General features: G+C 35.8%; 1 pseudogene; it reads right to left on the reverse strand.

Annotated features, from left to right (window-relative positions):
• LOC124075954 (small ribosomal subunit protein mS31-like) overlaps nucleotides 1–614 on the reverse strand; it is a 52,547-nt pseudogene extending 51,933 nt beyond the window's left edge.
• Between the last annotated feature and the right edge of the window lie 18,665 nt (nucleotides 615–19,279).

The raw sequence follows: 19,279 nt of genomic DNA on the forward strand, positions 1-19,279 counted from the left end.
GGGTGCAATGGCCAAAACCCAGGAAATTATTGTTTAAGTTGTGCAAGCCAAACTTGTGGAGAGATACCATTCTCTAGGGCTGCAAAAGCCTGGACGATCATAGCCTTTTCTTGGCTATGACGAGCTCTTAGGCGACAGAAAAGCCACAGACAAAGGACAATCCCAAAACAACACATCGCTCCAAAAATGTCTACTCCCACCCATTCCTTAAAGAAAGAAAAAGCAGAAGACAACCAATTCGTAAATTGGCCCAATGTCACAGGGTCCACACGAGTGTAGTTCAACATGGCAATTTGTGTCAGTTGGGTCTGGATCAACTTCTCTGCTTCCATGGACCAGTTTCCGGCCAGGTACTGTCCGATGATTTGAGAGGTATTTCTGGAATCATTAAATCTGAGAGATGTTATACATAGATGTGCACGATGATCAACACAACCCAAATGTACTAGGTCTAACAATTCCTCAATCTGAGCTTGGAGGAGATCCACCCTTTGATTAACGGCAAAAATTCCTGATAAAATATGTTGATTGATTTTACTTTGAGACTCTAAAATGCTGGAAGTTTGTTGGATAACCTGATTAACCGTGGCCACAGTCTGCACTTGATTAGCCATGGCCACTCCAGCAGTGACAGCTGCAGCAGCAGACACTGCAACCGCTGTCACAATAGCTGCCATGATTCCAAAATCCCTATGGCTCCTGAGCACCTCAACAATAGGGAAGGAGTCCGGATCCGCAGTAACCGGAATCGGGACAAAAGTTGGAATTTTCATAACCACTGCCATAGGCCAGGATCCATTCCAACACTCAGACAAGTAACAGGTAGTATTAGAACAATTAAGCATCCCCTGTGATGTAACATTAGCCAAAAGGAACAGAAACGGAGATTGGAGACAGACTGCTGCAGAGGGTAAAGTTGCATTACCTAATAGTGCATTGTGTGAAATAGATTTGAGTCTCCTATCCCACCCCGAGTCTTGGGTACTGCCAGAAACATTAAACAGCCAACTTTGGACTCCTCGTAATTGAGCCAAAGCGGAGATGTCGGCTGTGGCCCCCGGCGGTGCTCCGCTTTCTCTGCAGCATGAGCCCGCTCCGCAGCAGTGCAGGCAGGTCCTTCAGCCGCGGCCACAGCGACGCCAGCAGCTGCTCGCGCTCCAGCTCGCGGGCGCTGGGACTGTGGCACAGAGCGCTGTCCGCCGCCACCACCGCCGCGGCCAGGGCCGGGTTCTCGCACGGCGGCTGCATCTTGACTGAGCCCACTGCCATCCTCATGCCCAGACCGCGGCCGCGGCCCCGGCAGCTTCTCTAAAAAAAAACATCTGCAAAGTGCTCTGCTTTACCTTAAGTCCTTTTGAACGTAGCAACCCATCTAGGGCCAACAAAATTGGGCTTGAAGAGGTAGCGCCCATAATGTTTTTAGAGCTATAAAGAAAGTGAAAGTACAAAAAATCCCCGCTCTCTTCCTTTTACAGGGGAGCATTCCGTTCTATGAATTCCCCGCTCTCTTCCTTTTACAGGGGAGCGTCCTTTTTCCCGCTCTCTCTCTATTTACAGAGAGAGCACCCCGCTATTTGCTTGCGGATTCCCACTTTACCTGGGAACTTACCGGTGCACCACCCTGACTGCTGAAAGTTCTGGATCCTGGGTTCGAGGAATATAATTCCCCGTCCGGGCCACCAATTGTCGCGACCCCTCACCGGCAAGGGAAAACACGACACAGGATTCTTCTTTCAGCAGTTTATTCAGGCCTTGTTTCATGTATCATCTTCTAGTGACCCCCCGCCGAGCGCCCAAGCATAGCCTAATAAAGCTTACTCAAGTCCAATCCCAAGCTGCCACGTGGGGTTTTCTCATAGGGTGCTGAGGGACAGCGCGCCAACTCTTCCTAATAAGGAGTTGTTTACCAAGATCCACAACGGAGACCGACGCCATCTTCTAATGGCGGCAACAGTCTACAAACACGGCTCACCACAGGAACCTATAGCTGATATGTACATTTAGGGGAGGGGAATTTATCAAAGGAAAGCAGAGATAAAATATTCTTTTAAAACACTGACCAAAAAATCTGGGAAAACAAAAATCAGTTGACAAGTCTAAAGGATGAGAGAAGGCAAAAGTCTGCAAGAACAATAGAAAATAAAAATCAGGAGTAGGAAGAAGCTTGAACGTGAGATTAGTTTGGGTGGAAATTGAGGTGATCCTGATGAATTCACCTTTATTTTTGTCACTCACAGTCTGTGATTGTGTTTGACTGGTTTAAGATAAAGTTTCAAGTGTGGGGAAACATGAAAGAGATGCTCTGAATTATGTGGGAAAAATTTAAGGCATTCATGAATCAATAGATTCATGGAGAAGAACAAGATTTTAAATGCTGACACATCCTGACTTACAGAGGTAGAAAATAAGGCATGTTTACAAAACTGGGGAAAATAACAAAATATGCATTCCTTTCAGTAAGGCATATCAGAACTGTGAGGCCAAAATAATAACTGCCTTGTTTAGGAGAGAATCTTAAAATACAAGGACAAAACAGATTTAGTAATATTGGTCACATGCTTGTTGAGGATTTAAACAGAACTAATGATGAAATGACATAGTGAAAGTTGAAAACCTCAGAACTGATAGACAATGATAATACCAACATATTCATTTTTCATTTATCAACAAATAAAAGAAATTGTTTTGTCAGTGTATTTTCCAGTCATGAAGCCCATGAGCCACATGTAATAGCATAATGATACTTTGAGTTTTCACAGTGTCTTCCAAATGCATTTTTTCATGGCAGCGTCATTGTTCCCTAGACTGGAGGACCATGCAAGCTGTTAAATTGAACAAATGATTTTTGCAACTGGACCTAAATAACACTAACAGAAACAGCGTAAGTACCATGCATGTCTATAGTTTGTCCCAAGTTATTTTTCTTGATCCTTGTGTTTACATGCTAGAAGGAGCCATGGGACACTGGAGGATTCTTAATCACTAAGTGACTATTCTAAATAAAGAAGGATTTTCCTTCCTCTGTGCTTTTCCTAGTTGTAATGAACACCTGATATTATCAGTATTAATTTTGAAATTGCCTTTTATTGTTTTGGGTCCTATAGACATTGAATGGACATCTAGAAAAATGAAAATTAACAATGAATATTATGATAAAATGAATAATATTTAGAGTGGATTAGAATCTTTAAAAATGATTACCCTGTTTGAACATTACAGGGCTGGTATGATTTGGGATTGACATGAGGACACTTTATTTAAGATCGTACAGTCAGTTGCAAAGTCCTTATTTGAAACCAGGTTTGTCAAATGATAAAAATGCTTTCACACTATATCATAGAATTGATTCACTTTACATTATATGTTGATTCAGTTTGGAGTTTGTTTCTAAGTTTTCAGTTAATATGTGACATTATTTTTTATAACGTCTGTGTCTTATCCAATTGGTCTCCTTATATTTAGTTTGAATAATCACCTTTCTGTCAGGATCTATTTCAGCTACCTAGAATATCTCACTCTAGTTAGGTTTGATTTCCAAAGAGCTTTCTCAGAGGATAGACTCTTTAACAAAGGAGAGTGAAATGAGAAATATCAGAGGTGAAGGGCCATTTGTGCTGAGTTCTGAAAGGTCAGGTAGACATTTGTGAGTTATAGGAAATAATGCTTCTTATACCTAGAATGACTGTTAGAATTTCCAGGAAACCAAAGAGTGTGTATTAATGGCTATCATCACAGAATTTCTACTATGTTGTCACCAGGTTAATGCCCTGTCATTAAGCCCATAAAGAGTGAATGCATCAGTCAGCTTTTTGTGCTGCTGTGACTAAAAGATCTGATCAGAACAATTTTAGGGAAGAAAAGTTTATTTGAGAACTCGTGGTTTCAGAGGTCTCAATCCATAGAAGGCAAGTTCCATTCCTCAGGGCTCCAGGTGAGGCTGAACATAAGTATGACAGACTCAAGCCGCTCACATTATGATGGGAAAGCAGAGAGAGAAGGCTCCACTTGCCAGATACAAATATACAGCCCAAAGCCATGGCCCAATTTCCACTTCCTCCAGCCACACCCTGCTACTTCAGTTACCACTCAGTTAATTCTTATCAGGGGATTAATTCACTGATTGGGTTAAGACTTTAACAACCCGTGAACCTTCTTTTATTATCTCACACATGAGCTTTTGGGGGACACCTCACATCCAAACCATAACAGTGTGCACATCCCAGTGTATCCTCTTTAGTGTCATTACAATTGTGTCTATACAATACTGTACTCTGTTCAATCCTCTGATTGTAATTCTCTACACTCATCTTGCTCCCTGTCTGTGACACTTTTCATTTTTAGGTTTCCCTACTCTGGATATTTTTTGCCATATATACCTTTTTCATGCTCTGGAAATTTCTTCTCTTTCTCTCCCCAACCCTTCTTTCTCTCTGTCTCTGTCTCACACACACATTCCTTTTCTCTTGCTTTGTCTGTCATTGTTATAGATGAACAAAATGCTGCAGTAAACCAGAGTGAAGTCATTTTTATCAAATAGAATTATATCAAAATTGTGTATGAAAAACATATAATTCAAGAATAAAACAATATGTCTGTTCAATTGCTTTAAGTTTAGAATCATGTTTAACTTTAGATTTAAACAATATTCAATAGGAGTGAGGTTTTTTGGTATATTAAGTAACAAGTAGGGTTTAAGTGGTTAAGAAAACAGAGAGGGTTTCTCTGCAGTCTCAGAACTGAAAGATGAATGATATTTCAGCACCTTATTTTCAATTCTATTGCATTTATTTTATTTTTCTTACAGTCTTTTTATTATAGGATATGAGCATACTCCTAATAACACAGAATGATAAAGAATGAATTTTCAGTTTTTCTTCAGATGTTTTACCATTTGCTCCATGATATAAATTTGGAGAGAGAGAGAGAAAGAGAATGAGAGAGGAGGAGAAGGAGGAGGAGGATGTCTGGATTTCTCCCAATACAATATAATGATATTCAAAGTGATTTATTTTCTCACAGTTATTCCCCTCAAGGAACAGAAGCAGATTTTCAGAAGTATCACACACTTTTTAAAAAATCTAACTGAAATCAATGAGGAATTTTTTCAATTTGAACTAAAGAGATGAAAATTGGAGATTGAAAATACTAGGTCATTATATTTACTCTTTGGAGATATATATATATATCCAACTAGTAAAAACTGAATTTCCACCACCCCATATATATAATAGCTAATATTTCATGGTGCTATGCACTAGACCAGTAGTTAAGTATATAATAGTGAGCAAGTTTGATATAAGCAATAGACTCAGAAATAATTTCATATATCATGGCATTTCATGATAAAACACATTGTGCATTTTTTGCTAAAAGTTAACATTGTTAAGGAATGATGCAAATAAGAAAAAGTATAAAAAAGGAGTTGTGAAAAGTTATACAGAAAACACACAATAATTAAAATGTGTCTATATTTTTGTTATTCAGATTTAAAATGTTACTGTGTATCACACCTTAAAAGAGAAACATATAAAAGAACCTCTTTGACAGCTCCACTGACCCCTTCCCCCAGCACAGGCAGGCCCAGGACAGCCCCACAGATACCTGCAGAGACCAGACAGGCCCGGGACAACCCCACTGACTCCCATGGAGCCTGCCCTGGGTCCAAACTTCATCTTTGAACACATCACCCAATGCCACTGCCCATCCCTGCCAACCCGACCTGACACTCCATGGCTGAAAGCAGCCACCTCCATCTTGGGACACATTCCCCGCCATCTTTAGTTGGGGCAATTCACAGCTTGGAACACCAGCTGGGCAGGTATGGATAGTCCCCAACTCCTCCCTCTTCCTGCCAGCCACTAACTGGCACACAGTGACTGCCCAATACAAAAAACAAAAACAAAAACAAATAAAACCTCTCCAAGACAAATATGTAGGCCCCAGAGTGCAATCCACAAGACTTCCAGAAAGAAAGGACCCCAATTAGGAAGTAGAAAGGGAGAGGGTGATGAGATACAGTTTAGAGACCAGGATATGTAAGGTTTATAGGCAATATAAGGAGATAAGACCAGGCAAGCCCATCACAGGAGCAGGCCCCAAAGGAGATCCTTGAAGTGCAGTTTCCCATCAGGGACCTGCTGGTGCCATACCCCATTTTCAGGTGCCCTGCAGCAAAGACCAACCCTCCCACCCTGATAACCTTTACCATCCTGAAGGTGGAGATACCAGCAAATAACAGACAACATCACATATTGGATGAAAAGGGAACCAGGAAAGATACTGAACTCCAATCAAAACAATCCTTGTTTCTTCCTTCAAAACTTTTTTTTCTCCCTCTCTATTCTCCTTTTCTTACATCCCCAACATTTGTGAAACCAAGTACTTTTCATGAATAAGAATGCTGAATACTGATATGTCTGAATAGAATATAACAGTTGTGTTGTATATCCTTTTATCTCCTAATTTTACATTTTTTATTTTTCTTAATATTTATGTATTTGTTTTATATACTCTGTTCTTTCTCCACTTACTTGTCTCCCCAAAATTATTTCCTCTCTCTTACCCTGCTACTCATTATTTTCTTTAGATTGACAGCCCCACTGACCCACCCACCCCCAGGAAGCTCAGGCAGGCCCTGTGCTCTTTCATAGATCTAATAGCTCTATATCCTCATCTCCTATTCCTCAACATCTCATCTTATACCTGACCACTGGTTCTTCATCCACCATCAGAAACTGTAAACCCTTTTGCAAACATACTGTTTATATTGTAGATAATGACTGAATTCACCATTTTTGTATCTTGTGACAAAACTGTAAACACCTTAATAGCAACTATTTGATTTAAGGTTGTATCTTGGTTGTATTGGGATCAATTAACATTGTTCTTCCCCTCAAAGGAGAGGCATTGGAACCTTGCAGAGGCACTATAAGCCTAGTGGATAAAAATGGTAAAACATGGGGTTCATAGTGCTGTAGAAGGAAAGACACATGAACAACGTGAAAAATCAAGGGAAAAAAAGTGCCCCAAACAAATCAAGATACTATTATTAGAATCCATGGCCAGTACAACAGAAGAAATGATAGAGAAGGAGTTCAGGATTAATATAATTAAAATGTTCTGTGAATTAAAGGATGATATAAGAGAACAAATACAGGCAACAAAGATTATTTCCATAAAGACTACGTAAGCAAATACAGGAAAAAAAAGATTACTTCATTAAGGAGATGGAGTTTCTGAAAAAGACAAAAACAAACAAACAAAAACAAAAACAAAAAACAGAAATAATTGAGATGAAAGAAAAAACAAACCAAATTAACAGCTCAATAGAAAGCATCACTAACTGATTATATCACTTGGAAGATAGGACCTCAGACAATGAAGACAAAATATATAATCTCAAAAAGAAAGTAGATAACACAGTGAAGATGAAAAGAGACAATGAGAAGAACATTCAAGAAATATGGGATAACATAAAAAGACCCAATTTAAGAGTTATTGGGATAGAGGAAGGCATAGAGGTCCAAACCAAAGGAATGAACAATCTATTTAATGAAATAATATCAGAAAACTTTTTAAACATGAAGAATGAATTGGAAAACCAAAAACAAGAGATAGGATGCCAAATGTACAAAATCACACAGATCCACACCAAGGCACTTTATAATGAAAATGCCTGGCATACAGAATAACGAAAAAATCTTAAAGCCCATGAAAAAGGGAACCAGATTACATATAGGGGGAGACCAATTAGAATACCTGGAGATTTTTCCATCCAGACCCTGAAAGCTAGAAGATGCTAGAACAAGATATACCAAGCTCTGAAAGAAAATGGGTGTCAACCAAGAATCTTATATCCATCAAAATTAAGCTTTAGATTTGATGATGAAATAAAAACCTTCTATGATAAAGAAAAGTTATAAGAATTTATAGCTAGAAAGCCTGCAGATGTTTTGCAGAACATCCTCTGCAAAATATTCCATGAGGAGGAAACAAAAAACAACAATGAAAATCATCAGAGGGAGATATTACACTAAAGGAAAAACTAATCAAAGGAGAAACAAAGTCAGTTAAATAGCAAAAAATAAACAAAAATGGCTGGAATACGAATCATGTCTCAATAATAACACTGAATGTTAATAGCCTAAATTTACCAATCAAAAGACATATAATGGCAGATTGAATTAAAAAAAAAGACCCAACATTATGCTGCCTTCAAGGACTTATCTCATAGGAAAAGACATCCACAGACTGAAGGTGAAAAGTTGAGAAGAAACATAGCACTCATATGGACTGTGGAAACAAGCAGGGGTCTCCATCTTCATAACAAATAAAGTAGGCTTGAAACTAAAGTTAATCAAAAAAGATAAAGAAGTGCATTCCATACTGCTCAAAGGAACCATACATAAACAAGACATAACAATTATAGATATGTACGCCCCAAACAATGGATCATCTGTGCTCAATCCAACAAACTCTTCTCAAGCTCAATAGTCAAATAGACCACAACACAATAATTCTAGATGACCTTAACACACCTCTTTCATCACTGGATAGATCTTCCAAACAAAACCCAAACAAACAAACTATAGAACTCAATTATACAATCAATTACTTAGACTTAATAGACATATATAGAATATTTCATTCATTAACAAGTGAATACACTTTTTTCTCAGCAGCATATGGATTCTTCTCTAAAATAGACCATATCTTATGCCACAAAGCAACTCTTAGCAAATGCAAAAAGTAGAGATACTATCCTGAATTCTATCAGATCACAGTGAAATGAAATTAGAAATCAATAATAAAAAATGAAAACTACTTCAACACCTGGAAAATAAATAATATGCTATTAAATGAACAATGGAAGGCAGAATACATTGAAGAAGAGATTAAAAAATTCTTAAAGGTAAATGAGAACACTAATTCAACATATTGAAATCTCTGGCACACTATGAAGGCAGTACTAAGAGGAAAGTTCATTGCATGGAGTTCATTCCTTAAAAGAAGAAAAGTAAACAAATCAATTATCTATATCATTACATCTAAAAGGCCTATAAAAAGAACAAATCAACACCATAAGTGGTAGAAGACAGAAAATAATTAAAATTGAGCTGAAATCAATGAAATTGAAACAAAAGAAACAATAGAAAAAATTGACAAAACAAAAAGTCAGTTCTTTGAAAAAATAAGTAAAGTTGATATACCCTTAGCCATGCTAATGAAGAGAGGGAGAAAGAAAACTCAAATTACTAAACTCTGTGATGAAAAAAGAAATATCATGACAGCTTCTACAGAAATACAGAAAATAATTAGAAGTTATTTTGAAAAGTTAGACTCCAATAAAATAGAAAATACTGAAGGCACTGACAAATTTTTAGAGTCACATAATTTTCCCAAACTGAACAAGGATAATATACATGATTTAAACAGATAAATTTCAAGCAGTGAAATAGAAGATACCATCAGAAGCTACCAACCAAGAAAACCAAGAAAAGCCCAGGGCCAGATGGATACAGAGCTGAGTTCTACAAGACTTTTTTAGAAGAACTAATACAAATACATCTCAAATTATTTCATGAAACAGAAAAAAAGATAAAACTTCCAACCTCATTCTTTGAGGCCAATATCACCCTGATTCCAAAACCAGACAAAGACACAACAAAGAAAGAAAACTTCAGACCAATATCTCTAATGCAAATAGATACAAAAATTCTCAATAAAATTCTGACATATCAAATACAAAAACATCAAAAAGATAGTGCACCACAATCAAATGGGGTTCATCCCAGGCATGCAAGATGGTTTAACATAAGAAAATCAATAAATGTAATTTATCACATCAATAGAGTTAAGGATAAGAATCATATGATCATCTTAGTAGATTCAGAAAAAAAAATTTGACAAATTACAGCACCCCTTCATGTTCAAAACACTAGAAAAATTAGGGATAACAGGAACATATTACAACATTGTAAAAGCTATCTATGTAAAGCTCCAGGCCAACATCATTCTAAACAAAGAAAAAATTGAAGGCATTCCCTCTAATAATTAGAGTAAGACAGGGATGCCCTCTTTCCTTACTTCTATTTAACAAATTTCCTGAAACACTGGCCAGAGCAATTAGAGAGACAAAAGAAATTAAAGGGATATGGATAGGCAAAAAAGAATTCAAACTCACACTATTTGAAAACAATGAGACTCTATACATAGAATACCCAAAAAAATTCCACCAGAAAACTTCCATAACTAAAAAATGAATTCATCAAAGTAGCAGGATAGAAAATCAATATCCATAAATCAAAGGCAATTCTGTATATCAGTGACAAATCCTCTGAAAAAGAAATGAGGAAAACTAATCCATTTACAATACCCTCAAAAATATAAAATAAAATACTTGGGAATCAACTTAATGAAAGAGGTGAAAAACCTCTACAATGAAAACTACAGCATGCTAAAGAAAGAAATTAAACAAGACCCCAGAAGATGATCTCCCTTGTTCTTGGATAGTCAGAATGAACATTGTCAAAATGTCCATACTGCCAAAAGCACTGTACAGATTTAATGTATTTCCAATCAAAATCTCAATGACATTTTTCATGGAAATAGAAAAAGCAGTCATGAAATTCATCTGTAAAAATAAGAGACCCATAATATATAAAGCAATCCTTAGCAAGAAGAGTGAAGCTGGTGGCATCACTATAGCAGACCTTAAATTATACTACAGAGCAATGGTAACAAAAATGGCATGGTATTGGCACCAAAATAAACTTGTAGACCTATGGTACAAAATAGAAGACACAGAGACAAATCCACATAAATACAGTTATCTTATATTAGAAAAAGGTGCCAAAAACATACGTTGGAGAAAAGATAGCCTCTTCAACAAATGGTGCTGGGAAAACTGGACATCCATACGCAGCAAAATGAACTTAAAGCCATATCTCTGACCATGGACAAAACTCAACTCAAAATGGATTGAGGACCTAGGAATTAAACTATTGCATTTAATAGAAGAAAAAGTAGGCCCAAATCGCCATCATATCATATTAGGCCACAACTTCCTTAATATACCTCCTATAGCACAAGAATTAAAATCAAGAAGTAATAAATGGGATGGATTCAAACTCAAAAGTTCTTCTCAGCAAAAGAAACAATCAGTGAAGTGAATTCAGAACCTACAAAATGAGAGTAAATTTTTACCACATGCCCATCAGATAGAGCACTAATCTCTAGGATATATAAAGAACTCAAAAATCTTAACACCAAAAAACAAACAAACAAACAAAAAACAATAACCCAATCAATAAATGGGCTAAGGAACTGAACAGATACTTCTCAGAAGATGATATACAATCAATCAACAAATATATTTTAAAAAGTTCAACATCTCTAGCAATTAGAGAAACACAAATCAAAACTACTCTAAGATTTCATCTCACTCCTCTCAGAATGGGAGCTATTAAGAACACAAACAACAATAAGTGTTGGCGAGAATGTGGGGAAAAGGGCTCACTCTTACATTGCTGGTGGAACTGCAAATTGGTGCAACCAATCTGGAAAGCAGTATGAAGATTCCTTGGAAAACTGGGAATGGAACCACCATTTGACCCAGCTCTCCATCTCCTTGGTCTATACCCAAAGGATTTATAAACAGCACACTACAGGGACACAGCCACTCAATGTTTATAGCAGCACAATTCACAATAACTAAATTCTGGAACCAACTTAACTATCCTTCAGTAGATGAATGGTTAAAGAAAATGTGGTATATATACATAATGGAATATTACTCAGCATTAAAACAGAATAAAATCATGGCATTTGCAGGTAAATGGATGGAGTTGGAGAATATAATGCTGAGTGAAGTAAGCCTATCCCCCCAAAACCAAATGCCAAATGTTTTCTCTGATTTAAGGATGCTAATTTATAATGGGCATGGGGGTGTGGGAGCATGGGAGGAATAGACAAACTTTCCATAGGGCAAAGGAAAGGGAAGGGAAAAGAGGAGACATAGGGATGGAAAAGATGGTATAATGAGATGATATCATTACCCTAAGTTTACGTATGTGGATACGAATGGTGAGACTCTACTTTGTGTATGAAAAATTGACATGAAAAATTGTGGTCTCTTTGTGTAATATGGAGTGAATTGCTTTCTTCTGTCAAATATAACAAATATTAGAATAAATAAAATGAAATAAAAATTTCAAATAAAAACAAAAACAGAAAAAGAACCTCTTTTGTGAGCATGCAAATGCAAATATTGGTGTTAAACAAGTCTGAAAAGTTCAGTGAACAAGGCTACTAAATATGTGGTAGGCTTGTGCAGTATGTTTTCTTTGATATAAGGAGGCTGATTCATAGTGGGATAGGGAGAGGGAGCATGGGCGGAATAGATGAACTCTAGATAGGGCAGAGGGGTTGGAGGGGAAGGGAGAAGGCATGGGATTAGAAATGATTGTGGAATATGATGATTATTATTATCCAAAGTACAGGTATGAAGACACAAATTGATGTAAATATACTTCGTATACAATCAGAGATATGAAAAAATGAGTTCTGTATGTATAATAAGAATTGCAATGCATTCCACTCTCATGTATAAATTTAAAAAAAAAAGAAAGAAAACATTGATCACTATCTAGGTAAATACATACATGATTTACTATAAAACATAAACATCTAATTAAAATTTTCTTTTAACTAAAAATAAATAAATAAATATGTGGCAGGGACCAGAAAAAGGATAAGAAGTGGCAGTTTTTACTCAATTTTCTGTTACTGTTACAGATACTTATGATAGATAAACTGAAAAAGAGAAAAGGTTTTACTTTGAGTAACAGTTTTGTAGATTTAAGTCCATTATTGATGGGCATGTTGTTTTGAACGTGTGCTACTTTACCACAGGTAAATGGTGGCAGCACTTGGTCAAACTGTTCACTTCAAGGCCAGGATAGGACAAATGAAAAAAAAAGGAGCTTACATCCCATTTTTCCTTTTCAAAATATGTCATCAGTGACCAAAGAACTCCAAGTATAACCCACCTTTTAAAGAGTCTAAGACTTTTGTATATTCCCAAGTTAGGAATCAAGTATTTAACATATGGGCCTTTGGAGGACTTACAGATTCAGACCATAGCAATGGCTAACTAATGACTGAGTACTGAAAAAAAAAAAAAACGCATCCAGCTAGACATGTACATTCGCCAGGACACTGTGTCTGATCCTCTTCTGTACTTACTTCAACAACAACTCTAACCTCAGCCTTCTCTGTTCTTGCATTTACATTGTTTGTGCACATTTCCTTCAGAAACTGAATTTCGAAAGAATAAGAAATAGTTGGAACATTCTAGTAGCTTATTCATTATATCAAGAACATTTTTCAAAAAAACATGAAACAACAATATTTTTGTTAGGTTTCTTTTGAGCTTTTATATCCATCTTCTCCTCTCTCATGATAGTTTCACAGTATATCCTGCTGGTCAGTCATTGGAACACACTTGTCTTCTTATCTCATGTTTTCATGAGATGGTACATCCTTGAGGATGACTGAAGAGCTTGTTTTAGATTAGAGTCTCTTCAAAAAAGTCGTATTAACTTTTTCATCCCCTGCCCCCAAATATGTGGCAGATTTGCTTCAAATGAGAGCTATTTCAGCCCCTGATCCATTACAAAGTAAAGAAGTCACAGAGGTCTTCAAAGTTTAATGAATATTTGGCTGATTTTCTATTGTATTAGCTATATTTTCAGGCTTTGGAAAACTGGTCTAAAACACCTCACCTCTACGGAATTTTTCAGTCACAGTGGTCAAAACAGTTTCTCTCCTAATTATATCTGGAATATTGATTTTAAAAATGCTACAAAATTTTTAGTCCACTGACTCCATGTTTCCTAAGTATGAAGAAGCCCTCTCTGAACAACTTTAAAACAGTCTATGATATAAGAATCTTAATTGAAAGGGAATTAGGCCTTTAGTAAAGAATAAAGGCCTAATTCTACTTCTACTTTGCTACACAAATTCCTTAGGCAATTGTTGAAGATTTACTCTTAATTACAATCCCTGTATGCAGTTCATCCTGTTAACACTAGCCCATGTCACCTTGCAATATAGAAATTGCATCTTTATTTTAAATCTCAGCTTGATTTGAAATACTTAGTATTTACTCCTATTTAAGTACTCAGCTTCATGAGATTTTAGTAGACCACACTGGGATTCAGATTTATTCTGGAGAACACATGACAAGAAATAGAACACAACAGCCTGGCAACAGCAGGAGTTTCTACTTAGTGGAAGTACTTAGAGCAGACCAGAGAGTAATCCTGGGGTTATATTAAGACACCTTATGCTATGGTTCAACAGAGAGTAAATGAGACCCAGTGGGATGTGGAGTCACCTTCGCCTAGAAACCTATATTCTAAGTAAGAACCAATATTTATTATAATGGTCCCATAGGCATAGCTACTAAGAGATCATTGTAAGGAGCATTCCCCATTGCAAAAGTTACTCAGGAAATTCCAAGGTATAGCTTTCAGCTAGGCATTTCATTTATTTTATGGTATTCCAAAATCCAAGTGAAATTTTCCAAACAGGGGTCATTTTAAAGTAATTTATGTTGAAATAATGTTCAATTTTTATCATGCTTCAAGTGAATAAGGTTAGAAATTTATTACAAAGTTGAATTTGTCAAGAAAAGAGAGAGACTTGTTAATACTCCTCCCTGAGTAAGAGGGCTAAAATCTCATTTAAAATCTATACACAATTTAAAATAAAGGATATCCTTATTCTTAACACCATTAATCTGAGACTAAAATAAGTATAATCCACAGAATTGTAGACCTGAGGTTATAATATTACACAGGATGACTGGAATACTGTAGCACAACAGAAAGTACTTCTGAGTGCATGATGCCCAATAACATATACTGGTCCTAAGTTCCGATCTCTTCCACTTGGGAAAATGAATTGATATCATTTCTTTTATAACAATTCAGTAGATTTCATAGTATATTCAGAATTTCATCTAAGTTTTTGTGCAATATGTTTCTTGTTCCAATGTAATCTTATGCAGGATTCTGTGTCAATAGGCTAAATATTTTGAAAGCTTCAGATACGATACTAAGTTCTAGATAAGTTCCTACAGTGAAACCTACATCCAAAATATATATCAATTCAAATTAATATGAATTGCTTCTCTTTCAAAGTAAAATGAGCCTAATATCATCACACCCCCATAAATTGATTCCTGTAAAGGATTATTCTAGATCAGGAGTTCAATATTGGTCTCTATAGCTAGCAAAGTAGACATGAAGCTATAGTTGTAGATAAAATAGCTTTCATGAAGTGAAGCCCAGGCTGTAGGCCCTATGTTGAGCTTCTATCCTTGTCACCATGGGTACTCCATTTATACATCTATTGCACAAGAAATCGGTTGAACACTGGCAAAAACTATTAGGTATCAACTGACTTATTAACTCCATCTATTTATTTATTTAGTGCCTCTTCCACAATGAATACCATTAAGTGAGAATTAGCATTGAGTTTAAAGGGCTTTACATCTTGTGATGACTTCTGTAAGTCTATAAACTTGACTTTTCCTCAGGCCTCCTTTTCGCCAATATTGTAATTGCTATTGGTAGGTAGACTAGTCAGCCAAGCTACTCATCGATTCCATGGATCAGATAATAGTCTACTTTGTGCTATTATTTCTACACAAAGTGGATTAAACAGTGTTAATTGGGAGGAATTTTTTCCTATCCATTTGTCTTACTATCCATTGTTCTCTGGCTTTAGTGCAACAGTAGTTCTTAATTGGCTTGCACCCTATCCTGAGCTTTACATTTTTTCCTCCTCCATTGGCTAGTCATAAGGTAACCCAATGTGGACACAGGTTTGTTTCTGAGAAGGAAGTGATGGTGTGGGATGACATGGAAACTATCTACTCATGTAGTTTAATCTAGTTTTCTTTGTACCTGATCTTGAATGTATCACTCCTATCTTAGGATGGATTCTTGCTGGACCAACTGGACCTTAGACTTGTTAGCTTTGACTGAACCTGGCTTATGGTGGGGAAGTTGTGATCACATGGCCTCTTAAGATCTTTAATCATACTCTCTGCTTCTACTAGATGTATAAAACATCAGAGCTATTTTTGTACAAAGAACAATTTCTTCTTACAGATGTCAAATCTGGTTCATTAGCCAAGGGATGCTGTGTTATAATTTTCATATTAGGGTTTCTACACTCTCAGTATAAGGTATTTCCAACAGCATATACCTCTAATTTCTGTTAAGTCTTGTTGCTCAGATGGTAGAGCTGATGCTGACTGTATTGCTTTCTTAACCACAACTACTTTTCCTATTCTGGGTCCTACTCAAATATGATAGTCTTTTGTATCATTTAGCAAAAGTGGCACTGTATTATTTACAAGTGTGAAATATGCCATTGCCTCTGGAACCAAACAAGACAACCAGGATTGTGCTACTTTTTTAGTGGTATGACATAAGATGGAATAATTTGTCCTTTGTTTAGAAAGTATGTCTCCACATCCTCTGAATACCTAAGTTATAAAATATAGATAAATAAAAAGAAAAAGAAGTCAAATATATGGTGAAGACTTGAATTTTTAAAAAAAAAAAAACTTTACCCTCAATGTTGTGGAAGAAAAGGATTTTACCAAGATCTCCAATTCATTTGGCAATTCTTGATCGCCTGCTTCATATATCAATGACTAGTCATTAAAAGAATTACTAATGTGATATTTGGTGGTTTGTATATATTTCCAGGTCCATTCAAAATATATCATGCAGAATAGGAGAGATAACCAAACCCTAAATAACTCTGGAATATATACATTGTTTCATTTCTCATGAAATTGTAAAATACATTTATAAGAATAAAGAATAATCCATTTGTCAGTTTCAATGGCAATTTATCACATAATTGAGTTCATGATTTAATCCAACTTCATGTTCCATCCCTTCTTATTTTAGCAACAACAGATGTGTTTCTACATATATTGTCTTGTCTCCTACAGTATAAACCATATTCTAGTTCTTTCATCCATATAATCCCTGTGACCTTTACAATTCATTCTAAATTTATGATTAAAATACCTTTATCCCTTTACTGTCTTTGTCTGATTCATTGATCGCTCCAGCAATATCATTCAGTTCCTTAGTCCCTATCATTAATATTTCCTCTGTATTTCTCAAAAAGTAAGGCATTGCCCTTGCCGGCACTTTTCCTGTCTCATCTACCTTGGATATTATTATTAAATTATAATTAAAATTATTTCAGTCCCATCGAAATAATTTTAAAAACTGCACTACAAAATTATAAGAGATCTCACTAATCCACCAAGAGCAATGAAAATGTCTTTATTACCAGGCTGCTAGTGGGTGTTTCTTGTTTCAAATTCTCACCTTATATTTACTGCTTCAGAGCAGGCCTAGTAACAACAGTCTTATATTGGATTCTCTTATAAATAGATCCATGATGGAAAATTTTGTGTTGCACGAATACCTTTGGGAAGGAAGTGTGATTGGAAACACAGAGGAGGTAAACTCAAAAAAAAAAACAAAACAGTTTGACAACAGGCTTCAATAAACTGGTAGGGAACTATGGATTCGAGATAGGCCTTCAGAATTATCCTTCCCTGAGAAGAGCAAGACTGCAGAGACCCATGAGTGGAGAGTGATAGGAAAAGAATGTCATGGGGTAAAGCAGTTCTCAGGTATCCTGCAGAGAGACTCAGCTGAGCAGAGCCCTAATACCTCCAAAGTTAGAGGAATAAGTACCTAAAATGGGTTCCAGATGCCTACGACAGCATCTAGTACACTTTAAAGAATTCCATGAGAATAAGAGGGAGATAAATCCTCACTTTTTCTACCATCTACCAAACATATATATAAATAAGAGGCAGACAGTGATGAAATCACCATAATAATAAATCACAAGAACAGTGAGCAATGTATATTTCATTCTAAAGGACCAATGCTAGAATTGTTGAGTAATCATAGCTGCTATCAGACTAAAGAACTTGAAATTCTGTTATATCATACATTAATTATCTGTTTCTCAAAAGACCTCATTATGTACTTGCAAAGATAACTTTCTCCCCATTATTTTTAAGGGTTCCTCATTTCACATCCCATTTATAGAGATATGTATATCCTTATCGATAGATGCATAAATATATAGATACATATATCCTTTTTATTCAAGCTAAGATAAAACTTTAATAAGATAATTTCTATTCCAGAAAAAAAGAGCCAAGCTTTGCCAAAATCATTTCAGAAGAAGTTTTTCTGCTGATTCATATCGTCAGTTTTCGCAAATGTTTTTATTGTGATGATCATATTAACATAATGAATGTGTGATCTATAAAGGTGATCTTGATCCTTATGGGACCCATTGTCTGTGATTTAATTCCCATGGCAAATTAAATAACTGTTATCATTTCTAATTCATGTAATTCATTATAAGGAATAAGAATTAAGTCAATTAAACTTACATCAGGGCAATATGTTGTTCTAAATTATTTATTTGAACACAAAACTAAAATTTATGCAAGTCAACTTGCGCTGGTAATAGCACAAGATTTATCATTTCTTAAAAATCCACATTTCAGCATCTTCTAGACATCTGTGACACACATTCTATTCTGAAAGAATATATTCATTTCATTTTTTCTAGATTTTTGGCACCACAACATTTTTAAGCACTAATAGGCCTTCATTCGGTAAAAGATACATTGAAGCCAATCTCTATAAGTACATGGATATTATTACGCAGGATTATATTTCACTTAATTTAAGCGTTTTAATTTACATAATCAACATAATCCTGTAGTTCCACATTTACAATGAAGACAAAAGCATACTTTATGCAACCTACCCCCAGCAATATGGATTGCATTTAAATATAAAATCAATTTTATGAGTTTTTTCAATATAATCTTTTGAACATGCAGAAGTTTTAAAGCCATTATGAAATTAACTGATTCAAAACACAAACAACAACAATCCTTCACCTCTTTATCAGTTAAGGCAGGAACATAGGTTCATAAAAACCTTAGTTACTCTAAAGCCTGGAACAGTTTAATTGTGATTAAAAAAAAAAAGCAAAATGAAAAATTCGATCATTATATTCATGTGAAAAGAAAGAATTAACTAACTAAAATATTGTGGAAAATAAGATGCTGGAATTTTGTGAAACATTTTTAGCAAAACTATCCTTTATGCCCATACTTTTTGGTGGCCTGGAATTCCTATAA

This window comes from Marmota monax, unplaced genomic scaffold (assembly GCF_021218885.2).
Source record: "Marmota monax isolate L192 unplaced genomic scaffold, Marmota_monax_Labrador192_F-V1.1 WCK01_AAM20220418_F8-fsc00019, whole genome shotgun sequence".
NCBI lineage: Eukaryota > Metazoa > Chordata > Mammalia > Rodentia > Sciuridae > Marmota > Marmota monax.